This window comes from Schistocerca nitens, unplaced genomic scaffold (assembly GCF_023898315.1).
Source record: "Schistocerca nitens isolate TAMUIC-IGC-003100 unplaced genomic scaffold, iqSchNite1.1 HiC_scaffold_375, whole genome shotgun sequence".
NCBI lineage: Eukaryota > Metazoa > Arthropoda > Insecta > Orthoptera > Acrididae > Schistocerca > Schistocerca nitens.
Genome location: NW_026045909.1, coordinates 5,663,470 through 5,683,164, shown reverse-complemented (window position 1 = coordinate 5,683,164; position 19,695 = coordinate 5,663,470). Strand labels below are relative to the sequence as shown.

Here is a 19,695-nt window from a genome sequence, read left to right as displayed (position 1 = left end):
TAATGAGGAGGTATTGAGAAGGATTGGGGAGAAGAGAAGTTTGTGGCACAACTTTACTAGAAGAAGGGATCGGTTGGTAGGACATGTTATGAGGCATCAAGGGATCACCAATTTAGTATTGGAGGGCAGCGTGGAGGGTAAAAATCGTAGAGGGAGACCAAGAGATGAATACACTAAGCAGATTCAGAAGGATGTATGTTGCAGTTAGTACTGGGAGATGAAGCAGCTTGCACAGGATAGAGTAGCATGGAGAACTGCATCAAACCAGTTTCTGGACTGAAGACCACAACAACAACATATGGAGACTGAAGCGACGAATGAAAATTTGTACCAAGGCCGACATTGCGAAAAAGTTTTCCTGCTTACTAGGCCACTCTGGTACAGTGGGTTTGCACAGCTGCACGGACTATCCTAGTACGCATCCTGTAATATATTGATTATTCCTTGCTACTGTAGTGTTATCTTGAAGCTGTGAGAAAGGAGGACAGGCGCTCCAAGGCGCGGAAGCAGAGACGATGCTGAGGGCAGATGAGACTAGGAGAGATATTGTTACATGAAGTAAATCATAAGGGGAGAGCCTTGCGAAAATGCAGACGCCCCCAGACGCGGTCTCAGGGCGCTAGTTACTCTTCAAGGAATTAACATGTAACCTCATATGTCGTCTGGACGCTGTGGTAGGTTGCCACAGTGGAATTTTGTAACTAACAGGCACCTATTAGCGTATAAAGCCAGCTTGATACCAGCCCTGAGAACAGCAACGTCAGTAGGCTCACAAGGGTTAGAAAGAGAGCGAAAATGCCAAAAAACTGTTGACCTAGCAGTCCCTACTCCGGGGAGCCCGAGGGGCGGGACTAAATGACGTATAACATTAATGTTGCAAGCCTTATTTGGCAGAGCAGTTACGTTTAGCTTTCAGCTGAACAATGTTGATACCAAATACGGACTTAGTTAGTGCAACAGCATTAACATCCCCGCCTTAGGAGCAGTAGAGTGGACCTAACTAAACCGTGATTCGCAGGCGCCTGCAAGAGACCTGCGGGATTGGGTGGGTGGCTTTAAGTGGGAAAAACAGTGCCCCCACGCACTCTTTAAAACCCCTAGATTCCGCATTTTGGCGGAGTTCTCAGTCAGACGATCTGGGATCCGAATCCGCGTCCGTCGACTGCAGCCTTGGTCCAGCTCCGCGTAAGTCTGCTCTCTCACTTGGAATGCCTCAGTGAACAGTGCCACATTCAGTATGTTTTGTTTTGCAACTAAGTTGTTGCCTTAAGATGCTGCTAGTGTTTGCTACTGTGGTTAGCATCCCCTCCTGAGACTTCTGCTCTGGCTTCTGTTGTAACAGTGTTATTCATGCTCTTTCTAACCCTAGAACTAGCCTCCAGTGTATTAGTTAGTCCTGTCTGGAATAAGCAACTCTTTCAAAACCATGTTTGTCCAAGAGTCTCCACAATGAGTTCCCTACCAAGTCTCACCACCTGCATTTCTAGTAAATGCCTGTACCAGTGCTGGCTCAGATAGAAGAAAACAATCAAATGCCTTCACCGCTCGGGAGCGCAGACTGACCAGTAACCCCTTTTCTCCCTCTCCCACCTATGTCAGGACACGACACTCCGTCGTCAATGAAATTTACCATTCATGCCTCAGTCTATTTGCTCTTTCCCCCAAAACTAGGTGCTGTTCCAATACAGTTTTAGAGCCACCGCAATACTCTTCAAGTTTAGGGGGAAAAACCAAGTGAGCTGAGGTGTGAATGGTAATTTGGAGTCAGGAGGGAAGCGTGCTAGGTTGGTATGCGCACCTGTACAAAGAGCCATGGTAGCCTAGTGGTTATCACATCTGCCTAGTGAGCAGAAGACCTGCGTTCGAATCCTGACATTGGTACAATTTTTCATTCGTCGCTTCAGTTTGCAGAAATACATCATAGTTGTTCGAGACTCGAAAAGGTCTCTGGATCCATATGATTTCATTTACTTATTTGTTGTCGACACCTCACCTCAGTCTTTGTCCTCCCTTACAATTTTCGTCCTCTAAGCCTCGCTCCTGCATCACGGAAGTTGTGCTCTGACGTCTCAACACACGTCGATCATGCTCACTCTTCTTTTTTATTAATGTTTCTCACATATTCCTTTCCTTGTCGATTGTGCGCAGAACTTTTCCATTTATTTCCTACAACCTACGTACAACACAAAACAAAGTGATGCAACGACGGTTTTTTGTGATGTGTTCACAGCTCGTGAAGAGTGCAAACCACTGGTGTCTCGTTTCTCACCAATCGCGTCCTTACACATTCTCTTTCGCATCGGATGTTCTTGCATAACTCGCTTGGCCACTGTCTTCCATTCTAAGGAAGAATCCAGTTTTCCAAAAGCACTATGTTGCAGTTGCCGTAGTTACGTGAATAGCTGAGCATAGCGTCCTTGCGTCGCTCTCGCATTGCATTCACTGAATACATAACGGATGTGCACATCTCGTAATTCATGACTAGTAAACCTGTACCTTCTGGTGCGTACCACTGATAACTTACAACCAACGTTGCCGAAAAAGCAAGCACGAGAAAGACCAGTTCAGTACTGAATGCGAGCTATATGTTGGAGAGCAAAGTGGGCACCACTCGGATGTTACCAGTTGATATTTATTTATATCTACAACGCGTTTCAAGTGCTTAAACCTCCATCACCACGTGGATTAATATGTTTTAATATATGTGTGGGTTGTGTTACAACTTTGAGGTCAACTGAGGCAACAAAACACTATTTCTGAACATGGTTTTGGAGATTTCTGACAAAAAACTAACATAAAAGTAAATGTGAGAAAAAATAATTATAACAGAAGTACCTCCAGTACTCTCAGGTTCCTTTCTCTAGGGAAAACAGAAATATTATTTCTAAGTACCAAAAACATAAAGCAAAACAACACTATTATTTCAAAGTAAGTTTTTAAGCATTGTCACAATCTTTGTTTGAGTTGATGAATACATACGTTAGAATAAATATTTCAAATGGTATACAAGTCCTTTTGTGTCAAGTTTACATAGCTTATGTAGCTTAACTTTCGTACTCGTTTATGTAATCAGGTGACATGTTGCAACCTTGAGTGGAATAATTATGTTGCCAACAGTGGTAAAATTACACATAAATAACAGTTTTGGTTGGGATTCAGAGAAAGATGGAAGGATTACGAGAAATAGAGCTAAATTTCGGATATGCTGGAGCTGTGGGTTTGTTACACTGACATTTCTTACGTGTTACAACAAAGTAAATACTGATGTAATACTTTGGTAGCGAGTTAAAGATTTGCAGATATATATATATATATATATATATATATATATATATATATATATATATATATATATACTCTTCATAATATAAACAGATATATGCAGTAGCAGGCTGATGCGAGGTACAAACTGTTGTTTCATTTGGGTGGATCTATTAAGTTTTATGAGTTACAAAAGTTACTGTTCAGTTGGAAAATGTGTGATGTATTACGACAGAAGAACGAGTCTGTGACCACTCGAGACATTTTAATTGTTTTATTCTCACACGTTACCGCTTAGTTTTTAGTCAAACACCTTCTCAAAACATGTTCTGAAATAGTGTTTTGTCTCTCCACCAGACAGTGCCACAGATGGCCCCAAAGTCTTAACACAACACACATATTTCTTATTAACACATATTAACCCACCTGATGATGGAGGTTTAAATCTTTGAAACGTGTAGTGGATATAAACAAACAGTAACTGTAACAGTAAAGTGTTTCATTAAGTTTCGCCCGCATCTCGTGGTCGTGCTGTAGCGTTATCGCTTCCCACGCCCAGGTTCCCGGGTTCGATTCCCGGCGGGGTCAGGGATTTTCTCTGCCTCGTGATGGCTGGGTGTTGTGTGCTGTCCTTAGGTTAGTTAGGTTTAAGTAGTTCTAAGTTCTAGGGGACTTATGACCACAGCAGTTGAGTCCCATAGTGCTCAGAGCCATTTTAGCCATTAAGTTTCAAGAACTGTGACGGTAAGTCCTAACATAAAATGTTCGCATTTAAAGTGCGCTTTACTGTTTTCAACAGCAAATGCCATTAATGAATGAAGCAAGTTGGTTTCCAGACAATATACAGAGCGCATTCCGTCGACATTAGCGGTGTTGTACCAGATTTTTGTGTGCAATACAGGTGCAAAGATGAAGGGTGCTAAAAAATGGGACGACATGCAATTACTCTGTAGTAATACCATAGACGATGGGTCCCTCGTATTCAAAAAACATCCCTGAACAACCTCCAAAATTTAGTGGGTGGAGTTCGGGCTCAGTCCGTGTATGCAGTTACGGCTAAAACATCGATCATTCGACGACTCTCAGTGGTTAGAGAGAATTTTTTTCCACGTCTTTGTCTCGTCATTATAGGGGCGGGAGCGAAGCCCGCAATTCAGGAAAGGTCGAGGAAGGGTCCACTAATCGCCCGACCCTAATTCCGCAAGTTGCCCTTCAGATAAAAGGGCACGTAAATATGTCTGGGCGGACGAGTCCTTTGTGATTTGGAGATGGGCAACTGCGTGCGAAAGTTTTCGTACTCGTTTTAAGTGTTTGAATTGTCTCACTAAAATTTATATTTTTGTGAGTAACATGAGAAAAGCTACAAGAGATCTTGGATTCGGCTATGTAGCTCTGGCTCCATACCAAAAAATAGACAAGTAAACCAAAGAAGGTCAAGTATATTCATCCAGAACAAAGAAAAATGATAAAATGGACAGAGAGCACGCACTGAAGTGTGTTTCGCACAAAACCTTAAGTGTAGTCTGCATGAAAGTACTTACAATTTAAGCTTGTTGTTATATTTTCCTGTCTCTAAACACTGTCGTCGTCCTTCAGTCAGGATGTAAAGATAGTAATTTACCTTCCAGAATGAGATTTTCACTCTGCAGCGGAGTGTGCGCTGATATGAAACTTCCTGGAAGATTAAAACTGTGTGCCCGACCGAGACTCAACTCGGGACATTTGCCTTTCGCGGGCAAGTGCTCTACCAACTGAGCTACCGAAGCACGACTCACGCCCGGTACCCATAGCTTTACTTCTGCCAGTATCTCGTTCCCCCTCTGTCTATCTCCTCCTCCCCCTATCTCTGTTCCTCTCTTCCTCCCCCTCTCTATAATTTTTTTCCTTTCATTTTGTGGGAATTGTCAGGGAGAAAAATTTTCGCAAAGGTTTGAAATTAAGTGTAAAGTTTGTTGCAAGTCACTAAGTGCTCTCAGTCTGTGTATTCGTGAGTTGTGACCTACACTTCTTTTTCAACCCCATGCCCACCACTTTGATAGGTAGGTGGTTCTTACCGTGACAGCGATTCTCTCCAGACAGTAAGTCATATGTAGACGAAATTTGGTTGAAATCCGTACAGTGGTTTTGGAGGAGATTTGGAATATTCATGGTACTGACATATATACATTTTTATAATATGTATGGATTCAAAGAAGGTAAATTACTGAAACTTCCTGGCAGATTAAAACTGTGTGCCCGACCGAGACTCGAACTCGGGACCTTTGCCTTTCGCGGGCAACTGCTCTACCAACTGAGCTACCGAAGCAAGGTTCGCAGGAGAGCTTCTGTAAAGTTTGGAAGGTAGGAGACGAGATACTGGCAGAAGTAAAGCTAGTTTACTCCATTTTCGCTGTTCACGCAGTCAACCTGCTGCATCAGGAATGAAGTTTTTACTTATTACAGCTATACTACTATCTGTATTCGCGACAGATTTCGTAGACAGTATTCACATATACTACTGAATATTATTTCATTGCACGACACATCGCTCAGGAGAGGTGACGTAATAAACACGGATATGAGTGTAAATCTATAACGTCATGCATGACGTTTAAATTTATTACCTCTTTGCTACTAACTCTATTCGCAATGCATTTCGCAGACAGTACTTACATATGCCGCTGAATGTACCTACAAAATTATATCACGGTGCGCCAAACAGTTCAGGAGAAATGACGTCAAACATTAGGTTGTGTGAAAAATGAAACTGGAGGGCGAAATACGCCTGAAATACAGGTAAACTATGTGTACATATATGTGTGAAATACATTAAATACATGCGAAATACACGTGACATGTGCGTAAACTAGCAAAGTCACGGGTTGAAAGCTTCTCCTAAAGCCCTGGATTGATTTTATCCAAACTTGGTACACACACTACTTACTGTCTGGAAGGAAATACTGTGGGGTTATGAACCAGTAATATCTTATTGGAAGAGTGGTGATAACGTGGGGGGAGAAGAGTGCAGGAGGAGATGGACTGACAGGGAGGGGGAAAGAATGAGATGGACACAGATAGGGGGAGGAGAATATAGACAGAAGGGACAGGAGGGGAAAATTGAGGAAGAGAAGGACAGAGAGGAGAGGAACAGAGATAGGGGGAGGAGGAGATAGACAGAGGGGGAACGAGCAGATGGACAAAGAGGGGGAGGAGCACGTAGACAGAGGAGCAAATGGACAGGGTGACGGGTTAGAGGAGATAGACTAATAGAAAACTGAAATCTATGCATATCCAGGCAAGGCCGAGTACTCACTTAGTCACGTAATAAAAATGTAGTTCTCCTTGTAACGGGGCATACTCCTCTAGCATTACTTTTCCTCAACTTTAGTTGTCGATACCATTATTATTTTTCGAATTTTGAACACGTCAGCATTATCTCAGCTGCTTTTCTGAAAACTTTCATATAGTTTTATACAGAGTATGTTACACTTCAAGCTAAAATTTATGAAAAGGAATTACTTTATTTTTAATGTTATGATCGATAAGTACTAGTTCTGAACGTGTAGTTAAAATTATTCTTTTTTAGAAACATGAAATTACGAAATATTGGAGCACTTAAATTTTTTATTATTAATTACGCAATACTGTACTGATTACTATGTTTATTTCTGGATTAATTTATGAAATAATAATCGAAAGCCGCGGTGGCCGAACGGTTCTAGGCGCTACAGTCTGGAGCCGCGCGACCGCTACGGTCGCAGGTTAGAATTCTGCCTCGGGCATGGATGTGTGTGATGTTAGGTTTAAGTAGTTAGGTTTAAGTAGTTCTAAGTTCTAGGGGATTGATGACCTCAGATGTTAAGTCCCATAGTGCTCAGAGCCATTTGAACCCTTTTTGAACCAATAATGTACCAGAAACTCGTAGAAATTCATTTGACATGAAAAATTGTGAACCCTTTGGAATATTTCCAAAATGATATTTTCACTCTGCAGCAGAGTGTGCGCTGATATGAAACTTCCTGGCACATTAGAAACTGTGTGCCGGACCGAGACTCGAATTCGGGACCTTTGCCTTTTGCAGGCAAGTGTTCTACCAACTTTTCTTTTTTTTTTTATCGTTGTGTTTGGTTGTTGCGGACATCACATGACATCCGTTCAAGTTCGTTTTGTTGATCCTTCCACTCAGTTTTTATATTACAGAGGCCAACCAGCTGCCGGCCGCGGTGGCCGTGCGGTTCTGGCGCTGCAGTCCGGATCCGCGGGGCTGCTACGGTCGCAGGTTCGAATCCTGCCTCGGGCATGGGTGTGTGTGATGTCCTTAGGTTAGTTAGGTTTAAGTAGTTCTAAGTTCTAGGGGACTTATGACCTAAGATGTTGAGTCCCATAGTGCTCAGAGCCATTTGAACCATTTTTTTGAGCCAACCAGCTCTCTGACCGAACACGCTGAGCTACCGTGCCGGCAAACTTTACAAAAGCTCTCTTTCGAACCTTGCAGGAGAGCTTCTGTAAAGTGTGGAAGGTAGGAGACGAGATACTGGCAGAAGTAAAGCTGTGAGGACGGGGCGTGAGTCGCGCTTGGGTAGCTCAGCTGGTAGAGCACGTGCCCGCGAAAGGCAAAGGTCCCGAGTTCGAGTCTGTGTCCGGCACACAGTTTTAATCTGCCAGGAAGTTTCATATCAGAGCACAATCCGCTGCAGAGTGAAAATCTCATTCCGGAAACATCCCTCAGGCTGTGACTAAGCCATGTCTCCGCAATATCCTTTCTTTCAGGAGTGCTAGTTCTGCAAGGTTCGCAGGAGAGCTTCTGTAAAATTTGGAAGGTAGGAGACGAGATACTGGCAGAAGTAAAGCTGTGAGGACGAGCTTGCGTAGCTCAGTTGATAGAGTCTTTGGAATATTGTTATTTCCGCTGAGTGAGACAGTAGTAAATATAGCTCTGTTGTGGTCGGACGTATTTTTCTATTTTGTGCGAACAAACTAATTTCGGCTTTGTTAATGTGAAAAATCAAAGGACTGTATGATATACGAAAATGTGACAAAATATATTAAAGTAACGACAAAAATTCTGCAACAACAATCTTCAAATTTGTTTAGATCAACTGTGTGAACCTAAAATGTGAGAATTCCAGGTTCAAGAATCAGGTCCCTGGACAAGAAGAACTGGAGGCAACTCTGCGTGAAAAGACAAGTAAACAAGAAAGTTTATTGTAGTCTTCGCTCCTCTAAGATCTTCATACAAGACTAACGTGGACAATAAATGGAATTAGGAAGGATGTGGAAGATTACATGCTCTTCAGCTTAACACTGCTAGATTCTGACAACGTGTCGTGGGAAGTGACCAAGAGGAGATGTCAGATCAGCTGTTAGTGGTGGAGTTCGGTACTCGCGGGAAGGACAGTTTTATACAAGTTGTGTTGAGCACGTAAAATTAGCAGTGATCGTGTGAACTGCATTGTAGAGGTCACTGGGTCGAAAAATGTGAGCAATCTCCTGGTTTGGGCTGGATCCGTGCGTGGAATGTGGGCTGTGGGGGTGGTGTGGGATGAGGGAGGTGCAGGTAGAGAGACGGTGCGGTCTGGTCTGGGGTGGGGCAGACACATGCGTCTGCGCCGACAGGGCGGCTCGGAGTGGCGGACCGTGTACGCAGATAGCATCGCCTGCCGCCAGGCCGCGGCTAATGGCGCGACCTGCCCCAAACCCTCCGCGAACAATACGGGCTCCGCTGCGCTGTGGAGGCGCCACTGCTGCAGCTGCGGAAACCTGCAGGGAGCGTCTGCACAACGCCCCAAGGACAGAAAACCACAATTAACAAACTTTGTGGAAACTTAAAGTAGGGAAGCGAGCCATCTTGACAGTGACGGCAACTATTGACGATAAAATCTACACTGGTAATATTTTGATTAGCACCTATATCATTCAAATACTGAGAATAGCATACAAAAAGGGGAGATAAAAGGAAAGGATTATCAGAGGTTCTATATCAAACATCTGTAGAATAAATTCAAAATCATATGAACGAAGGTTAAATCCAAGAAAGTAATTCAGTCGAAGATAACATTTGCCATGGAAGAGAGTTGTAGCTGCATAGAAAAGGACATTCAATGCGACTACAATGCCAAAAAAATGGCTCTGAGCACTATGGGACTTAACTTCTGAGGTTCAAATGGTTCAAATGGCTCTGAGCACTATGGGACTCAACTGCTATGGTTATCAGTCCCCTAGAACTTAGAACTACTTAAACCTAACTAACCTAAGGACATCACACACATCCATGCCCGAGGCAGGATTCGAACCTGCGACCGTAGCAGTCCCACGGTTCCGGACTGCGCGCCTAGAACCGCGAGACCACCGCGGCCGGCTAACTTCTGAGGTCATCAGTCCCCTAGAACTTAGAACTACTTAAGGGGGGGGGGGGGGGGGGGGGGGGAATACGTCAAACGGGACGACTTGGAGCAGGACAGGCACCAGAGGACATTTTAACTTCCACTGTCTATACTTTTATACTTTTACGAATAAATTCATAAAAGTTTGTCAAAATGACCAGAAAGGATTCGGGATTTACACTCATGGCAGTGGAAGTTCAAAAATATAAGAAAATATTTTTTTACATTTGAAATTTGACCTTTTTCTCACTTACCATTGGCTGCATTTGTTGCTATAGGTACACTTTTCTTCATAAGTAACGGAGATTCTTCGATGAATTTTGCACAGCATACAAACCATACTTACAGGTGTATGAAACTCTAGAATTTTCCAAATCTATTGACAACTGTGGTAAAAATTGAGATAATTAACTATAAAATTTGAGTTTTTTCTAAACATGAAGTTTAAAATGTAACAGCACCTTCATTTTTTCATAAATTAAATAATTTCTAGACTTTCATACACCTGTAAGTATGGTTTGTATACTGTGCAAAATTCATCGAAGAATTTCTCTTACTTATGAAGATACGTGTACCTACAGCAACAAACGCAGCCAATAGTGAGTGAAAAAATGATGAACTTTCACATGTAAAACAAAATTAATTTTGTTATGTTTTTGAACTTCCACTGCTATGAGTGTGAATCCTGAATCCTTCCTGGTGATGCTGACAAAGTTTTATGAATTTATTCGTAAAAGTATAGACAGTAGGAATTAAAAAGTCCTGTGGTGTCTCTCCTGCACCAAGACGGCCCGTTTAACGTCCTACCTCCCTTAAACCTAACTAACCTATCACACACATCCATGCCCGAGGCAGAATTCTAACCTGCGACCGTAGCGGTCGCGCGGCTCCACACAGTAGCGCCTAGAACCGCTAAGCCACCTCGGCCGGCTACTACAATGCAACTCGGATATAGAAATGTTGTTAGTTAGTTGCTCTTGAGTCGCTCTAGAGTACTTTTGCGATAGTTGTCTGGACGCAAACGCTATTAGATTGTTTCAGTTTTGGAAGTTTGATAATTCGTGAGGTAGAGACTGAAGTATTGCTCAGTCATTCGACTGATGACAGTTAATCTTTACCGTTCTCAACGCGACGATATAGTAAGACGAGCGTTAGACTTCAATTGAGTGATATTGGTTTATCGGACTTAGCCTTCGCGCCGATAAACAGCTACAAACCTTGAGACCAATGGATCAACGACAGAAAAACAATTGGTAGTCTTGAGTAGGACAGAATAAAACGAAGACACGAAGAAAGACAAGTATGCCGATTAGTCAAAAGTTGTCGTCAGCGCCACGATTACTGAACTGAACAGAAGTTAATCTTTAATGATATATCGGTGTGCGTGTTTTGTAGGGACAAACAATTAATTACAGAAAGAACAGTAAAATCTGAGCCAAAGATAAATCTTACGTGTCGCCTAACTCTTTAAACGGACAATGCAATGTGTATTACTGCAAGTTGATTGACTCTTTAAGCATTTTAAGTGACTAAGTGAGTACATGAATAATGGACAGTGAAAAGTGATTAGTTTAAACCAGTATTACGGCGTATTAAAAAAACGAGAAGAAAACATTTACTCCAACATAAGTTACCTGTGGAGTTACGTCGGACCGTTGTTAATAACTTGACGTAGCAACGGCATAGCATCGGTATAGTAGACAGGAAAATTTCTTCCTCGCTATGTATAATGTGAAAAATGACCGTAATGATTAAATCAAGAATCAGATTTTATTTCATCACGGAACTAACCGGGCATAAAAATAAAAATAAACGATTGCACAAGCTGAGTTGACTGTTGCGGACAGATAACAGAATATTTCCAAACCACGCGAGGAGTTGTGTTCTTATGAGAGTTACAGGTGCTGTTCCACGTCATACCGACGGGGAAGAACATCGTTACGAGTTGCGTCTTCTCCCGGCGTGTGAGGAAGGACGGAAGGGACAGTCTGCACAACGCCACGTCGCTGAGCCCCGTATTGAGTGGCGAAGGTGAATTTGTGAGGCATCGTACGACTTAGAAAAAGTCGTAATATACTGAGCTACAGAGGTGATGAGTCTGAACGAGTCATCAAAGAGATTACTAATGGAACTCGATCTGGATGAGAGTAATAAAGTGATTGACAAATGATCATGGAAGGTGGGGAGAAGTTGGCACATCTCCTTTATGCGCAAGCACGGTTTGGTTCCAGAAGAAACAGCTGTGTGGTTCCGTACTGAGTAAATTCGCGTGTTCCCCCGTTAACGTGCAGTACTGAGTCCGCTTGGGAGAATCTTACTAGTCTTATCACTTTCTCTACTACACTGTTACTGTGGCACCACACATCACGTAAAAGAAACATAGTACAAAGAGAAACAAAGCGCATTAGACCGAATCACAGCAGTTACTATATTTATCGGCCGCAATTGTCGTCTGCAGCTGACTGGTAAGTGGTAGCAGAGCGACATTACAACTGTGCACGGAAGATATGACTAAAGCTATTCTCAGATTGCTTGTCACTAACACGCTTGTCTTGTAAACGATTTTCTGTCACTCACTTTGTTTTGTGATCCAGGTGTAGCAATGATAGCAGATTTAAATTTGTCCACGTTGCATTAAATTCGTTGAGATCTGCGACTGTATTAAGTAATTTATAAAATAACTGTTTTTCAGCTTCAGTCACGTTTATTTTCCAATATTCATTGGCACTACACGTTTCGGCAGCGTGGTGACACTCCTCGTCCCCTCCCCAGGGGCCTAACTCTCGTTCGTATATCAGCTCTTGTAACATAATCATACGGAGTGCTGAAGTGCGAAGAGGTATTTTGCTGTGTTTGTCAGTGGGGCTATGCTTTGAAATGTTGCACAGACAGATTAATTTATGTAAGTCTGTAGCATTATGTATGATTAAGTAATCAGATTTCCTTACATTACCGTAACACACGAGTAAAAACGTCCCGGAATCTATCCCTTTTCCTAGACCTCTCCAGTCCTTTTCCTTCACGCCTCTTCCTTCCCCTACAACCCTTCTGCCTGTAGAAGGATCCATTGGCTCCGCAAGCTTGCCTAATTACAACTTTCTTTTAAGTGTGTGTTCTGCCGCCGCATTGTGAGTAGGTTTTTTCTCTATCCCATTAAATTAGTTGAGTAAAGATATCAGTATTATTTAAATTTAGAACACACATAATCGACGTTTCTTGATTCACAGCATTCAGGGCTGGCCGGTGTGGCCGAGCGGTTCTAGGCGCTTCAGTCTGGAACCGCGCGACCGCTACGGTTCGAATCCTGCCTCGGGCATGGATGCGTGTGATGTCCTTAGGTTGGTTAGGTTTCAATAGTTCTAAGTTCTAGGGGACTGATATCAGATGTTAAGTCCAATAGTGCTTAGAGCCATTTGAACCATTTGACAAAAGAAAATTTGTGCCGGACCGGGACACGAAACCGTCTTAAACATTTCAGCTACCGGAAAACGCCCCCAGTGCCGGTCAAAACCTCCACATGTCACGTAATCATGATCTAAACGGTCGCACATTCGTGAAACTAAGGGCAGAAAGACCATTGTTATTTTGCGAACGAGTTCCAACTCTCTGTGACCGGTATGAAACCCACCTGAGTGCTTTTGTGTTATTCGTGTTTAGTGTCGTTACGAGGCGTGTTAGGATATACAGGGGCCTTAATCGGCGTCATATGTTGAGTCATCACTGTGAAGGACATGGAAATGCCACGTATTCACGCGAGGCAGCGTTATCAGCGTGTTACAGACTATGGGAGGAGCTCCTTATGGACGCGATGGCAGGCATACCCGTCGCTAAGATTTCTTTCGATCACGCCTGACTATAGCAAGGCAGGTTTGCCGTGTTGTGCAGCAAGCACAACGTAACCCCTTCACACCTGAAACTGCTATCCGAGAACAAATAATAAGCCGGCCGCTGTGACCGAGCGGTTCTAGGCGCTTCAGTCCGGAACCGCACTGCTGCTACGGTCGCAGGTTCGAATCGTCCCTCGGGCATGGATGTGTGTGATGTACTTAGGTTAGTTAGTTTTAAGTTGTTCTAAGTTCTAGGGAACTGATGACCTCAGATGGTAAGTCCCATAGTGCTTAGAGCCACTTGAACCATTTTTGAACAAGTAATAGACTACTCTGAACATTCTGTATCATTCCGCACGACTGGTCGGAGAGTAGCAACGCCGGACTAGAGACTTACCGTCACATGCGTAGGCTGCCGGTAACACCACAACACAAACGGCTGCGTTTGAAGCGATGCCGTGGCCGGTAAGCTTAGAGTGCTGACGAATGGTGTTGCACTGTGTTCAACGACGACCCTGCGAGAGATCCCGTTCTTCTGTTGTTTGTTCCATTCTTTCAGTGTTTCGTGGGGTACAGTGTGTTATTCTGGCATCTAGGTGGGGTGGGGGTGGGGGGGGGGCATCAGATATGACTACAGACAACTGTTGGTAGGGAACTTCGACGACTTAACGGTACGTCACGGACATTCTACGTCCCCATGTCTCACCTCTAGTGCGCCATTATCGTGGTGCCATTTTTCAATAGGACAGCGCTTAACCGCGTGACTGCTACGGTCGCAGGTTCGAATCCTGCCTCGGGCATGGATGTGTGTGATGTCCTTAGGTTAGTTAGGTTTAAGTAGTTCTAAGTTCTACGGGACTTATGACCACAGATGTTGAGTCCCATAGTGCTCAGAGCCATTTGAACCATTTTTTTGACAGCGCTTGTGAATACATGGCTCGTGTCTCTTATCTGCGTCATGTTGAGGTACTCCCATGGACAGCAATATCCATTGATCTGTTTCCCATAGAACACGCGAGCGACCAGTTCAGACATTAACTCCTCACGAGCGCCAGTATTCAGGATTTCAACGATCAGATACAACAGTTGTGAGCGAGCTTTCATTGGGAGAAAATACAACGACTTTCTGGTACCCTTCCCAACCGCACTAGTGTATGCATCCAGCCCAGAGGGGGGTCACAGGCAGTGTATATTCCGAAGTAATTTCTTGTAACGAAGAGTTTTCGGAGCAAAGATTGCAGTGAAGAGGGGCGGAGGGGGGCGGATGGATTGGAGAAGAAAGGCTTGTAATGGTGGATGAAAACAAAAAACCGAAAAGCTGTAAATTCAACTAAATATCTAGGTATTACAATTACGAACAACTTAAATCGGAAGGAACACAGCCGGCCGCGGTGGTCTCGCGGTTCTAGGTGCGCAGTCCGGAACCGTGCGACTGCTACGGTCGCAGGTTCGAATCCTGCCTCGGGCATGGATGTGTATGATGTCCTTAGGTTAGTTAGGTTTGAGTAGTTCTAAGTTCTAGGGGGCTTATGACCACAGCAGTTGAGTCCCATAGTGCTCAGAGCCATTTGAACGATTTTGAAGGAACACATAGAAAATGTTGTGGGGAAGGCTAACCAAAGACTGCGTTTTATTGGCAGGACACTTAGAAAATCTAACAGATCTACTAAGGAGACTGCCTGCACTATGGTTGTCCATCCTCTTTTAGAATACTGCTGCGCGGTGTGGGATCCTTACCAGATAGGACTGAGGGAGTACATCGAAAGAGTTCAGAGAAGGGCAGCACGTTTTGTATTATCGCGAAATATGGAAGAGAGTGTCACAGAAATGATACAGGATTTGGGATGGACATCATTAAAAGAAAGGCGTTTTTCGTTGCGACGGGATCTTCTCAGGAGATTCCCATCACCAACTTTCTCCTCAGAATGCGAAAATAGGGAGGAACGATCACCACGATAAAATAAGGTAAATCAGAGCTCGTGCGGAAAGATATAGGTGTTCGTTCTTTCCGCGCGCTATACGAGATTGGAATAGTAGGTAATTGTGAAAGTGTTTCTATGAACCCTCTGCCACGCACTTAAATGTGATTTGCGGAGTATCTATGTAGATGTAGATACTAGAAGATGAAGGAAGAGGCAAAGGATAGGGGGAAGTGATAAGCGTTCAGTCCGTACTTGTGCTAAGACAAATTTGCCTGAGACGAAGAAGAAGGCAGTTCAGGGTGGACTCCAAACTGCAATACACCTAGGCTTTTTTCACATACTCAGGTCATTGCCAGATTTAAAAGATGCGATACGACACAGAAAAAAATCTTAAGAACGACTAGGAACTGTCTCCTGGAATTTTGCACTTGCCGTCTGGCACCTTCTAGAGCCACAGAACGTATGACCTGGAATTGCTCTGATATTAACGCCGTGATTTCGATACAGAGATGTGGGTTACATTTTGTCGAACTCTTCTTAAAACGCAATTTCCAGAATCATGAGAGTGTCTTGACGACGTACAACGCCTGTCTTTAGTCTCTGCCGAGTTTGATGGGCGTCTCCGAGACAATCTAACACTTTCAAATAGAACCTGTGACGCAACTCGCCGCTCTTCTTCAGCTTTTTTTTTTTTTTTCCTCTACTATTCCTACCTGGTAATGATGGCAGATTGACGAGAAACAGAGAAGAACGGACTGAACATGCATTTTGTAAGCTGCCTATTTTGTAAGTGAATTATATTTCCTCAGGACTCTTACGGTGAATCCCAGTCCAACATCTGATTTGCTACGACTCGTTTTAGGTCATCGTTCCACTTTAAATCCATTCGGTCGCATATTCTTAGATATTTTACGGTAGTTATTGTTTTTGTGATCGATCACGAATAGTCTAATCGAACAAACACGAGTCTTTCCGCCTGCAAAACGGTAAATTTATACCGGTATATGATGTACGACGCTGTGATCCCGTGCAGGTCTCCCTGTACCTCGGTAAAAATCTCTGGCATTTCGACTCGGGTGTGCGACAGAGATCACGCCGAGAACCGACGACAATGCGAGGTAACTGTGGCAACGCCTTAATAGGCGGCTGGTGGCGCTGCCTCGTCGGCGCACTTCGCTTCCCTGACGAGCGGAGTGGGGTAAGTGTGATTACCTAGAGCTAAATACTCGACAAAATTCCATCTCTGCATAATATCGGCCTCAGACTGTCACCGGCAGCCTTACTGCACATGTGCTACCGCAATGAGTTTGAGATTTTGGTACTGCTAGAACGCTTGCCTTGCTTCATTGGTAGTGTTAGCCTGCAGCACTATCCGCCAACTTTTTCTAGCGCCATGCTAGATTCCTTCTTTCTGAACCTAAATTACTGTCTTTTCGGCTTTTCGTACTACAATTTGCACGCTAATAAAATATGATGCTTGTAGGTACCGGCGTATTAACCTTGTAACTACTTGCCACGTATGTTGTTGTTGTGGTCTTCAGTCCTGAGACTGGTTTGATGCAGCTCTCCATGCTACTCTATCCTGTGCAAGCTTCTTCATCTCCCAGTACCTACTGCAATCTACATCCTTCTGAATCTGCTTAGTGTGTTAATCTATTAGTCTCCCTCTACGATTTTTACCCTCCACGCTGCCCTCCAATGCTAAATTTGTGATCCCTTGATGCCTCAAAACATGTCCTACCAACCGATCCCTTCTTCTAGTCAAGTTGTGTCACAAATTTCTATTCTCTCCAATTATGTTCAGTACTTCCTCATTAGTTACGTGATCTACCCACCTTATCTTCAGCATTCTTCTGTAGCACCACATTTCGAAAGCTTCTATTCTCTTCTTGTCCACACTAGTTATTGTCCATGTTTCACTTCCATACATGGCTACATTCCATACAAATACTTTCAGAAACGACTTCCTGACATTTAAATCTATACTCGATGTTAACAAATTTCTCTTCTTCAGAAACGATTTCCTTGCCATTGCCAGTCTACATTTTATATCCTCTCTACTTCGACCATCATCAGTTATTTTACTCCCTAAATAGCAAAACTCCTTTACAACTTTAAGTGTCTCATTTCCTAATCTAATTCCCTCAGCATCACCCGATTTAATTTCACTACATTCTATTATCCTCGTTTTGCTTTTGCTGATGTTCATCTTATATCCTCCTTTCAAGACACTGTCCATTCCGTTCAACTGCTCTTCCAAGTCTGCCGGCCGGTGTGGCCGTGCGGTTAAAGGCGCTTCAGTCTGGAACCGCGTGACCGCTACGGTCGCAGGTTCGAATCCTGCCTCGGGCATGGATGTGTGTGATGTCCTTAGGTTAGTTAGGTTTAATTAGTTCTAAGTTCTAGGCGACTGATGACCTCAGAAGTTAAGTCGCATAGTGCTCAGAGCCATTTTTTTCTTCCAAGTCTTTTGCTGTCTCTGACAGAATTACAATGTCATCGGCGATCCTCAAAGTTTTTACTTCTTCTCCATGAATTTTAATGCCTACTCCGAATTTTTCTTTTGTTTCCTTTACTGCTTGCTCAGGAATTATTGTATTCTTCTTGAAGTCTGAGGGTATTTCGCCTGTCTCATACATCTTGCTCACCAGATGGTAGAGTTTTGTCATGACTGGCTCTCCTAAGGCCATCAGTAGTTCTAATGGAATGTTGTCTACTCCCGGGGCCTTGTTTCGACTCAGGTCTTTCAGTGCTCTGTCAGACTCTTCACGCAGTATCTTATCTCCCATTTCGTCTTCATCTACATCCTCTTCCATTTCCATAATATTGTCCTCAAGTACATCGCCCTTGTATAAACCCTCTATATACTCCTTCCACCTTTCTGCCTTCCCTTCTTTGCTTAGAACTGGGTTGCCATCTGAGCTCTTGATATTCATACAAGTGGTTCTCTTCTCTCCAAAGGTCTCTTTAATTTTCCTGTAGGCAGTATCTATCTTACCCCTAGTGAGACAAGCCTCTACATCCTTACATTTGTCCTCTAGCCATCCCTGCTTAGCCATTTTGCACTTCCTGTCGATTTCATTTTTGAGACGCATGTATTCCTTTTTGCCTGCTTCATTTACTGCATTTTTATATTTTCTCCTTTCATCAATTAAATTCAATATTTCTTCTGTTACCCAAGGATTTCTATTAGCCCTCGTCTTTTTACCTACTTGATCCTCTGCTGCCTTCACTACTTCATCCCTCAGAGCTACCCATTCTTCTTCTACTGTATTTCTTTCCCCCATTCCTGTCAATTGTTCCCTTATGCTCTTCCTGAAACTCTCTACAACCTCTCGTTCTTTCAGTTTATCCAGGTCCCATATCCTTAAATTCCCACCTTTTTGCAGTTTCTTCAGTTTCAATCTGCAGATCATAACCAATAGATTGTGGTCAGAATCCACATCTGCCCCTGGAAATGTTTTACAATTTAAAACCTGGTTCCTAAATCACTGTCTTACCATTATATAATCTATCTGATACCTTTTAGTATCTCCAGGATTCTTCCAGGTATACAAACTTCTTGCCACGTATATGTCAATTATAAACTTTCACGTGCTGTGTGCGAATGACGTATACATCTTGCCAGTCAAAAAAATTTCTAAAATGGATTTTTAAAAAACTGGGAAACGTTAAGATAGAGGTTTTAATGCTTCAAGAGTTCTCCATAGTGCCTCAGCTTGATTACAACGCACAGAACGTTCACAACAATGTTAAACTGTCACAAAAGTACTTCTTCAGGATGTTCTTCAGCTCGAGCGTCTAACTGTCTTGCATGTCGGTTATGTCGTCAAAGCGTTGACCCTTCATATGAATTTCTGCACTTTGTCGTTTTGTGGGAAGTTAGAACTGTTAATACTAAGTCTCGTCACACGTGACGAATTTTTCCAAATAAAGAAATGTCCGCGTTTTGCGTTTCAGTCAAGTCGCGGGAGGCTTCCATGCGCCCTTGTTTTGATCCGGGAGTCAAAGTGTGCTACATAAACTTTGCAAACGCTTTACTCTTTCTCAAAGCATTATGGAGAATGTCTTGAACACTTGGTTATGAGATATTGTCCCATTGTGACTTGCGATGCAACAAGGTTGCCACAGCATGGCCGCAAGTCCACTACGCCGGTCGGTGTGGCCGAGCGGTTCTACGCGCTTCAGTCTGGAACTGCGCGACTGCTACGGTCGCAGGTTCGAATCCTGCCTCGGGCATGGATGTGTGTGATGTCCTTAGGTTAGTTCGGTTTAAGTAGTTCTAAGTTCTAGGGGACTGATGACCTCAGATGCTAAGTCCCA

General features: G+C 43.4%; 1 protein-coding gene and 1 non-coding gene across 2 annotated transcripts in view; both read right to left on the bottom strand.

Annotated features, from left to right (window-relative positions):
• LOC126229564 (BMP and activin membrane-bound inhibitor homolog) overlaps positions 1-19,695 on the bottom strand; it is a 315,369-nt gene that overhangs the window by 153,965 nt on the left and 141,709 nt on the right. The gene's annotated exons all lie outside the window — the stretch shown is intronic.
• Trnas-cga (transfer RNA serine (anticodon CGA)) lies at positions 5,493-5,567 on the bottom strand. Its single transcript has one exon. It is a non-coding gene; the product is annotated as a tRNA-Ser (tRNA).